We start from the raw sequence: 10,616 nt of genomic DNA, 5'->3' as shown, positions 1-10,616 counted from the left end.
GAACAGAGGGTTGTTACTGGCGATCAGCTGTCTTGCGACTTGTAAGAGTGAGGTTGGGTGCGCACCATAAGCAGGTTTAAGCTCCCCAGTGGTGTTTTTGTCACTGACCTTTCCATGGTGGTGCCCTACTGTATTGCTTTATTGACCGTGGCCCATGAGGCCCATGAGGCCGCGATCATATTGAATAGGTAAAGTATATGCGCGCTGGGGAAAATATATCATGATGGACCTGTGAATTCTTTACTTATGGGTGAAACAGGTCTCATAAGCGTAAATACGACTAGCTTCTACTGATTATAAAACATACCGTACGATTTGTTGTGAATTAGCTGTTGTTGTACTTCCACCCTTGTTTAAGAGCAACATTTTAAAAAAACACGTTTTTTTTCATCCTCAAGTAATAAGTAAGTAGACTCGCCCAGTTTAATCAATCTAGACGCATAATCTAACCTTATATACAGAGCGCCTACTTCACCCGATTTACATTCGGAACATTTTCACGCGTTTCGGGCTTTACCTTATCGTATGTTTAACATGGGATTTTTGAACCGTCCAAAGATGTTGGAAATGTTTGTCTCATTGTTTAATTTTTTTTAATAAAACTGTTACTGCTTTCATTGTCTACCACTTTTTTTCCACCCTTGCCTGAAAAAACAGTAATGACTTTGTACACTGTTCAGACAATTGTGCTCTGTTGAAATTTAACCGAACACAAGTTTACCTGCATAAACAGAAAGCATGATATGTCACCATGCGCGGATCCAGAAGGGAGGAGGGGGGGGGGGGGACCGGGGGTCCGGACCCCCTCTGGAAAATCTTTAAAAAAGGAAAGAAGACAAGAAGGAAAGAAAATGTTTTTCGAAAAAGGCAACATTAGGACTGTATGTAAAGTATATGCGGCTGCTGCTACATACGACCCTGACATAATTCATATCATTTATCTAAAAGAAACTAAGAATTTTACCTTCAAGAAAGCTTGATTTTATCATTTTCCCAAATTTAACAGGTTAGTCCATAAAACTGCCCCAGAATGCAAAAAATGAAGTGCTAAATTTCAAAATTTTCCACGGGGGGGGGGGGTGCGGGGCAGGGGATCGGACCCCCTCTGAGAAAATTGGCTGTGTCCGTGCATGGTCACTATACCTGTCCAGTACTGGACATTATGGAAAACGCTTCTTTTTTGTACAAATGACAATTTCGCAACTTCTGTCCGGTTTGTACAAATTTCTGGCAGCGATAAACCATTTGACTTGTTTGTTTGTTTTGTACTTGTGTGTTTGCTTGGTATGTAGTGTGTGTGTCAGGTTAATGCAGTGTCTGTGGGTTTCGTTTTGGGGAGGATGCGTTTTTTGGAACCGGTGACATTCCCGATTCGATATTTATCGTTGACGAGTATAACTTTTTTTAAATAACTTTTTTTCTCTCAGTAAAATGAATTAAATATGTTAATTTTAAACTATATGCACATCATTGATATGACTTATTGTTTCTTGTTTTAAGATAAAAAAAAACGTTCAGTTTTCTGCCACTTGTTACTTGATAGCAATGGTCTTTCGAGAGTTGGTTCAAACAAGTCAATTTCTTTTTACTAATAAAGTACCTGCTGGTATGTTCAAAGTCAATACAGATTCGCTTTCATTTGGTAATTCTGTGTTGGTGCTTTCCGGTTTCAACACAGTAGAAGTAACAGGTTATTGCAAGTCATGTTTTATCTCTTTACTTTGCAAGTTTTTCAAGTCTGGTTTAGATTCACTCCTTTGTAGATCTGACGGCAAAATGGGTTCCAGATCGCGAGAAACATCAGAGTTAAGAGAAAACTGTTCACGTTGGTACCACTGGACGGCAGAGGATACATGTTTGGAGCGGCTCATTGCCGTTTTTTTTTTATTGTACAGAGTTGTACAAAGTGTAACTCTCTCGGAATGGTTGCTGATATTCCGATTTCCGATAGCAATACCTAGTTCAGAAAAGAATTTTTTCACCACCATTTTCATGTCTTTCTGTGCAATGTGACTGCGCTAAACTTTAAATCATTTAATGGTGTTCTGTAAAACAAACCGGTTCTAGGTATCAAGTTTAAGTAAGTCTCATACAACCTATAAATACTATAATCAACACTGTTTTCTTGGTCTTAGTGTACTTTTGGTTCCAATAGGCCGCGATCCTTTTTTGACTGTTTAAGCCCACCTTGAGCATTTTTTTCTTATTCTTGGCAGGAACTTAACATAGCGGCGATTGTTTACACTATCATAACCAAGAAAAAACTGTTCAGCGAGAAGTCCTGTCTGTTCTTCCCCTCCACGTAGTCCAAACACTTTGCCGTTGTAAAAGAACACGGCATTGCTCGGTCCTTTTGCACTGGACATTGAAAACACTCCTGTTTCCCAGAATTTCTTTTCGTCATCCGCTGTCGCGGCATCAACACTCTTTATTTCTAGTCCAATTCCTTGGTTGGTGAGCTCTCTCATATGAGAATCTAACATTTTTCGAAATTTCGCGAATGTGGGATCGTCCGATGCATCGATTTCTCTGTACGTAAATAACGTTGAATTCCTGCTGCAATATTTTGCAAAGTTGCTGGCGGGTAGGGTTCACCGTTCGTCCGCTTAATTTCACAAATAAAGCGTTGAAGCCAAAAGTCCTTTTCCAGGTAAGACTGAAAGTTTCCGATATCCAGAGGAATTGGAAAGCCCGGCTCCGGCGCAGTTTCTGGTTGCAGGTTGCGATTCTCGGCCCATTCTTTCCACACATTTACCGCCCATATATTACTTCGAGTCGTGTTGGCAGGAACAGCGTTCCTCTGCTTGTTCTTGATATCTGCTGTAGACAGCGGCTTCTGAAATCTACCTGCAAAGAGAAAAGAATATTTATTTAATTTAAAGGTGGATAATCAGATTTTGGCCATGTAACGGATTTGTTCGAAACTTTAGCATCTGATCATTTACACTCATTTATGTTCACTTAACACTTAATACAAATTAGATTTTCACTGGAGGTATTTTTAAAATTTCATTTTCCTATCCTGGTTGCCCAACCAAGATAGAGTTATTTTATCATAAGTATAAATTTGATAAACATACTTTGCCAAAGGAAATGTATAAATATTAGACATATTGTAATATATTTGTAAAATATTTGCATTTAAAATTATGTATTTAGATGGAATTCATTAGAAACGCAAGTTTGAAAAATTATTATTACCTCCCTTTGCCTATCTTGGTTGCGCAACCAAGATAGATTGGAAATAAATGAATTCAGAAGCTACACGCAGCTTTTAAACTTGCATTTTGGTTCAGATTGTTCAATAGTTGATATGTGTATCAAATGCAAATGTAAAACTAGACATTGTATCGAAATAAAAAGAAATACCCAGCTTTTTATATACTTTCATATTAAAGGGGAGTAATTACAAAATTTTATAAAAATAATAAAATATACATTTCAAATAGGAATCTAACTCTATGTAATCGGTCTTTTTGTTCCTTAAATAATTCTCTACCAGAATATACAAAAAAGTAAAAAAATGTCATTAAATGTTGTTTAAATGTGATTGACCACCTTTAAACTGCCACAAAAACGGCACGTAAAATGGTTTGTGGTAAATTCATTGTCATTCCGACTGTTATCTATTTAAAGTTTCATGAGATTCTACCAACTGGCTACTGAGAAATGGCTGCGGACGTGGATTTTTCATTAAATCAAGGGCAATAACTCTTTAGTAAAATTGACTAATCCAAAAAAAAAAAAAAAATGACGGGCATCATCGCAGTGTATTGTTCAATATTTATTTTAAGTTTCGTGAAATTCTACCTGCAAGTTACTGAGAAATGGCAGCAGACAGACGGAAGGATACATGCCTTCATTAAATCAAGGGCAATAACTCTAAGGAAAATTGACCAATCCAATAAATAAAAGACGGGCATCATTGCAGTATGTTGTCCATATTTATTTTAAGTTTCATAAAATTCTACCAGCTAGTTGCGGACGGAAGGACGCACGGAGGGGCGCACGGACGGACAACGTACGCCATTTCAATACCCCCTCCCTTTCATCGGCGGGAGATAATGAAACATTACAAATTAGAGCAAAAATATTGCTAGAATTTCTAGCTCTACCAAAAAGCACTAAGTTAAGGATGACTACCCGTAATAGGCCTCAATTTCACCAAAAGCGTACATACAACTTGATAATGTAAGCTTTGAAAATGTCAAACGATAGAAATAAGGTGCATATTAACAAGTTATATAGTGACAGAATTTCTCAAAAATTTCCTTTAGATTACCTCCTGTTTCTTTATTCGGATATGTCCACAGTTCGTGGGAGAGGGATCAGAACACAACACATGATTCTACTCTATACTATTTACTGTAACGACTGACTAGCGCGGGAAGCGCTCTCAGAATATGTAGGGGCATTCACGCATGCGCATTTAACATAAACAAATGTAACACCTCCCCTGATAATTTTGGTTTTTCATGAGTTATCTCCCCTGAAAACTAGAAAAATATAATTTTCTCCTTTTCCCTACGGGGAATTTTAGATTTCTTTTTGATATTTGTATCAGATTCATATAATGCAGCTTTCTACCGCAAAATTTTCTCGGAACTCGAGCTCAGATTCTCATAATCAAAGAAATTATATATTTCCCATAGGCAACAATGTTAACTTCAATACCGATTATCTCCCCCAAAAATGATAAAATTCGAAAAATCTCTCGGTGAAACGTTTTTAATTTTGAATTTCTTTGAAGTGGCCAAATTTCATTTAAATACTACCATCCAGTTACAAGATATGAAATATGGCTATTACACCATGTTATCCTTAAAAATTAAATAAAAAAATACATACTGTTGCACACTTCTGCTGAGGTGTTCTCTTTGTTTTCTGCTTGATAACTAGTATCATTCTTGGCGACGTAGAGTTGTTGCGTGTCGACAGTAAGGAGCTGCGAAACAGTAACATCATTTTGACCAAACGGAATTTCTTCGAAGAAAAAATTCTTATAAAAGAAGTCATCGTTCAGGAAATCTAACTGATAATCCAGCTCAGTTTTATGTTCTGTTGAAACTGTCTTTTCTGCCATATTTTAGTTACTTTCGACATGTGCATGTACATGTAATACCATTCACGAATTAACACTGTAAAAAAAAAGAACCCTGGCTATTGGTATTTGATTGACGTTTCAAGACAACTTTTTCCTCTCTAGACCTGTCAATCAAAATTCTTATGGGCGATTGTCATATCAAATTTTATAGGACTTATTGCTGCGCTCCGCTACGCTACGCTTGCATTAAATTCCATAAAATTTGATATTTGACCAATAACTAATACCAAACGGACTGGACTGAAACAGGTTCGATAGACAACCATGACAGGATTTTCCAAAGTGAGATGTCAATGCATAAAACCAAGAGAACAAACAGAGAAAATGTTAAAATATTTATTATCTAAACTGTGTAAAAAAACTTTTAAAAATCTTACAAAAATCAAAGTGAGATTAAAAATTCAGTATGTTGAAGGCCCAACATTTTCTATATGTCAAGAAATCCAACTGATTCATTGTGTGCGCACTTAAAAATAATTGGGCCAGACTAGCAGCATATCAACAAAATACCACAAGAGGGTATCATATCAGTAATATATAAGAAAGGGGCCCTAATTGCATTCTTAATTATGAGTGACTACTATTTTTTGCAATAACTTCATAAAAAATCTATATCCGTGATTTTCACGTTATAAAGATTGGTGCTACCGACGACTTTTAGCGGATTAATATAGTTTTCCGTGTGTCATTCGCCTTGGTCACATGACAAATATTTACCGCGTAATTAAAGTAGTTCAATGCGTAGACAAAAATCAATACATTTATAAAATTTACAAGTGTATCCGATTAAAACCATATTTTTTATTTAAAAATTAATTAGTGTTCACATTAAGTTTTATTGCATATCCATAATAAATTGCATCGATCTGTTTACTCTCATATCTTTCAATTCCTTGTAAGTATTTGGTAATTACTTTTACGGCGCATGTATGGAAAAAGGTAGCGCTGAACCGGAACCATGTATTCTTGGTCTTGGTCAGGTGATAAATATTTACGTCGTAAAGTAGTACAACGCGTAGACAAAGTTCTTTACAAGAACTTATAATCCCTGCCATATTTTTCATTTACAAATCATAAATGTTCACATTTTATTGCATATGCTAAATAAATGGTATCGATCTGTTTACTCTCAGACCCTTGAATTTCATAGAAGTACTGAACTACTTTTATAGCGTATGTATGGAGAAAGGTGGTAACGGCATTTGTAGGAATAAGGTCAGTAATTCGGTCGAAAATGTGCTCCCGTGGTGTAGTCGAAAGAAGTCCATAATAAATAGATCCTAATTTTCCCATTTTTTTTTGCGCAAAATCGTGTAGAACGAGTGCTTTAATCACCGTTTTTCACTACTAGAAGACATTCTGCATGAAATGAGACGGTTTTCATGTTCATACACCCCACATGGCAAGTTTTGCAGATCGAAACCGGAAGTAGGTGTTTATTGCGCGGACGAGAGTAAATATGCGCCATTTTTAGGGTAGCAGACCACAAATGACTGGCATTTCACTAGGAACTACATAACCCCCTATTTTCTTTTCATTTTTTCGTTAATTTGTGATAGAACTTTCATGAAAAATAGGTGTAGGAAAAAGTGATGTCCTCTAAAGATACTTAAAGACGACCTGAAGTTGTCGTTTTTTATATGAAACAAAGAAGGATTTGAATTACTGACCTTTAACCTGTAACTACAATTTCACCACGGTATACGCTTCCCAAAAATCGATAATCCTGTAGCTTTGATCGTTATCTTCCGTAAATTTACGTCCATCTCCGAATTTTAGCGAGGGTCCATAAACCATCGATATTTAAATTAAATGTAACTAATTAATGGCTCAATGGACAATCTTGTTTTTACTATGAAATGCTAATGGTGGTAGGAAAACGTCAGTAAATATTTAGGCAAAAACAAAGAGCTATAAAAATAAAAATATTCTGTGTATCTTATACTTCTTTGGCAAAAAGAAATGAAACATTTGTTCAATATTAATTTGCGACGAACATTTTTGTGTTTAATTAATTCAATGCCAAAGCATATCAATTCATTGTTTTGATATGTTTACTCTAGAAAAATCTAATTATTGGGTTGACACATCTTTTTTTTTTTTTTTTTTTTTTGTTGTTGTTGTTGATTTTGCTATAACTAAAGTAACCAGATATTAACATTTCTTCTTCATAATGGCCGTTTAAAACACGTTATCTACCTGCCTCTTTTTTTCTTATTTGTAAAAAACGCATTCTCTTCTATCAAATCTTAACTTGAATATTTTTTATTTTTTCTGTTTTTAATTGATAAAAGAACATAAACTGTCTGCGTGAAAAAATGAAGATTTATCACGTTCTAGTTTTTGCAAACATTCAATAAAATAAGTTTCATCATTTATTAGTAATACTGTTGGTTTAAAACACGCTTTCTTTTTCATGTTTAATTAAAGTGCCCTAGCTCTTATTAAAAACTATAAAAAGCAATATTTATATGCCGTTAGATTGATTCTTTCCTTCTGCCTTTATTTAGAACTATACCATAATAAGCGATGGTATAATTATGATACTAGTAATTAAAATAGGCACCGACTTCCAGATCGTACACAACAAAAAGAAGAAAAACTTTTTAGATATCAGAGAATTACTAATCTTTTCCTAAGTGAATGAATACACGCAAGAATAAGTTGTTTTTACTAATTTTTCCATTTAAAATTGAAAAGTGTAACGGGATACCGGATGTAAACTGACGTCTTTATAAAGTTTTATATCTAACGACTTTTAGAAACGTTTCCTGCGTTGTGTATTGGTCAAGACTGCAAGATAATGTTTATTGCCGCGGCAACCCTGGTTCGATTCCCGACGATGGCATGTTTTTTGTGTGGGTTTTTTTATTATTATTATTATTATTATTTGTAATTCTCAACAGATCGAAGACGAAAGACATATGGTTTTAAATTGTTCTTTATGTATGATAATGTGAGATTGGAAAGCTTTAAATAACGAGATACTCTGGAACAGTTATCTGGAATAACATACCTAAACATATACGTTCTTCAGACACCCTGGAGAAATTTAAAAGATCGTACCTTCAGTGGCAATCCTCTGCCAGTACAATAAGTCATAATTGCAATTAAAATTGTCAGGAAATACTGTCTCTACAATCTCTCTCCATTTTCATTGTAAATAGTTACTTCAGTTACTAAATACAGTGTCCTGTACTGTATATAATCTTTCATTCTCATATTATTTTTCTGATAACATATAACTTTGTGTGTTTTATTTTGTCATTATTTTATCCATGTTTGTATATAGCCATGTATATGTGGACCATATTGTAAATTGGCTTAGCCAAATATGTTATCCACTATAAATAAAGTCGTTATTATTATTATTATTATTATTATTATTATACTAAGAAACCAAGAATATATCTCAATGCGTGACAATATCAAATTTATGGCGTACCGTTAGGGTCGAAAATGCCGATTTAGCTTTAAGACAATTCGATTTAGTACGACCCAGGGTCGGACATATTCCAATTAGTATGACCCTGGTTGAGAATTAGCTTAAAGCTATTTCATTTAGTACGACCCTGGGTCAGACAATTTCAATTTGTATGATACTAAATCGAATTAGTACGACCCTGAATTAAGACAAATCTATTTAGCTTTAAGACAATTCGAATTAGTACGACCCTGGGTCGGACATATTCCAATTAGTATGACCCTGGGTCAGACATATTCCAATTAGCTTTAAGCTAATTCCGAAATAGTATGACCCTGAATTAAGATAAATCTATTTAGCTTTAAGACAATTCGAATTAGTACGACCCTGGGTCGGACATATTCTAATTAGTATGACCCTGGGTCAGACATATTCCAATTAGCTTTAAGATAATTCGGAATTAGTATGACCCTGAATTAAGATAAATCTATTTAGCTTTAAGACAATTCGAATTAGTACGACCCTGGGTCGGACATATTCCAATTAGTATGACCCTGGGTCGAACATATTCCAATTAGCTTTAAGACAATTCGGAATTAGTATGACCCTCAATTACAGCAGCCATCTTTAGTACGACCCTGGGTCAGACATATTCCAATTAGTATGACCCTGGGTCGGACATATTTACAATTAGTATGACCCTTGGTCGGACATATTCCAATTAGCTTTAAGACAATTCCGAATTAGTATGACCCTCAATTACAGCAGCCATCTTTAGTACGACCCAGGGTCGGACATATTCCATTTAGTATGACCCTGGGTCGGACATATTCTAATAAGCTTTAAGACAATTCCGATTTAGTATGACCCTCAATTACAGCCGCCATCTTTAGTACGACCCAGGGTCGGACATATTCCAATTAGTATGACCCTGGGTCGTACTAAATTGAATTAACTTAAAGACATATTATTTAGCTTTAAGACAATTGAATTAGTATGACCCTCGGACAAAATAAAAGAATGCACCAAATTCACTGACCAATGAAATCAGGTGTTACATTCGTCTATATCCAGAGGCCACCATAGGTCAGTTGAAATAAAATTTTATAATCTTGAAAACAGTTATCATAAAATGTCGCTTTCAAGTTTCCTTGATCGTGTGAGGGATATAGTAAATGGTGTATTTGATACGCGTACACAAAACGGTGTAAATGATCAATCGATTAAATATTCGCTTATGAGGCTTAATTAGTTGCTTTTAAACATTAATGCGCATATGTTCCAGGTTCCAAGCTTATCAGATGGCCAGTGCCATAAATACACATTATCTGATTCTTAATGGGACATCATGCTGACGAGACAACAAGCCTGAAATTTCAAAAAATCAAAATTGATTTCCAGCTGCAGACACTTGTCCTAGGCAAAATAACGTATCTGTTGAGAATGCATATATAGCCATATACCTGAATCACTGCAACAATCACTTAAGATTATTATTATTGGTTGCAAAAAAGGAAACATGTTACATAAGCAAGATCAAATAAATGGCACGAAATACAAATACAATAAAAATATAAATAATAATAACATAACGTTTGTTATAATACACTGAAAAGAAAAGAAAAAATGCATTATTTACTTCTTTAATATCTTTTGAACAAATTGTCCTTGAAAAATAATGGTAATACTCACCTTTCATTCTTTCTGAAATTTAATTGAAGAAAAAAAACTTCATTTCATCATTTTTGTCAATTTAAAATCTGGTTTTATATTTGCTATTCATTGATAAAACATAATATGTTGATGTGCTTATAGAGAAATTGTTGTAAAACAGCACACATTGCAGTAACAATATTCTAATTACGTAATGCAAAAAAATGACAAATATGTAATAATAAATGCAATGTATGTAATATTGAGCATTAAGTATTTGGCATTTAGCGTTAAAAAATGCCATTTCGGATTAAGTAGTTGAATTTATCATATTGATTATTGAGCATTTATCAACTGGCCATTACCATGGTACACTGGCCTTTCATAATGCAACATACCAAATGCTATATACATGTGCCTGTGGAAGGCCGATGC

Source organism: Mercenaria mercenaria, chromosome 10, assembly GCF_021730395.1.
Source record: "Mercenaria mercenaria strain notata chromosome 10, MADL_Memer_1, whole genome shotgun sequence".
NCBI classification, from domain to species: domain Eukaryota; kingdom Metazoa; phylum Mollusca; class Bivalvia; order Venerida; family Veneridae; genus Mercenaria; species Mercenaria mercenaria.
The sequence above is the reverse complement of the archived record's forward strand: the minus strand, read 5'-3'. Positions refer to the sequence as shown.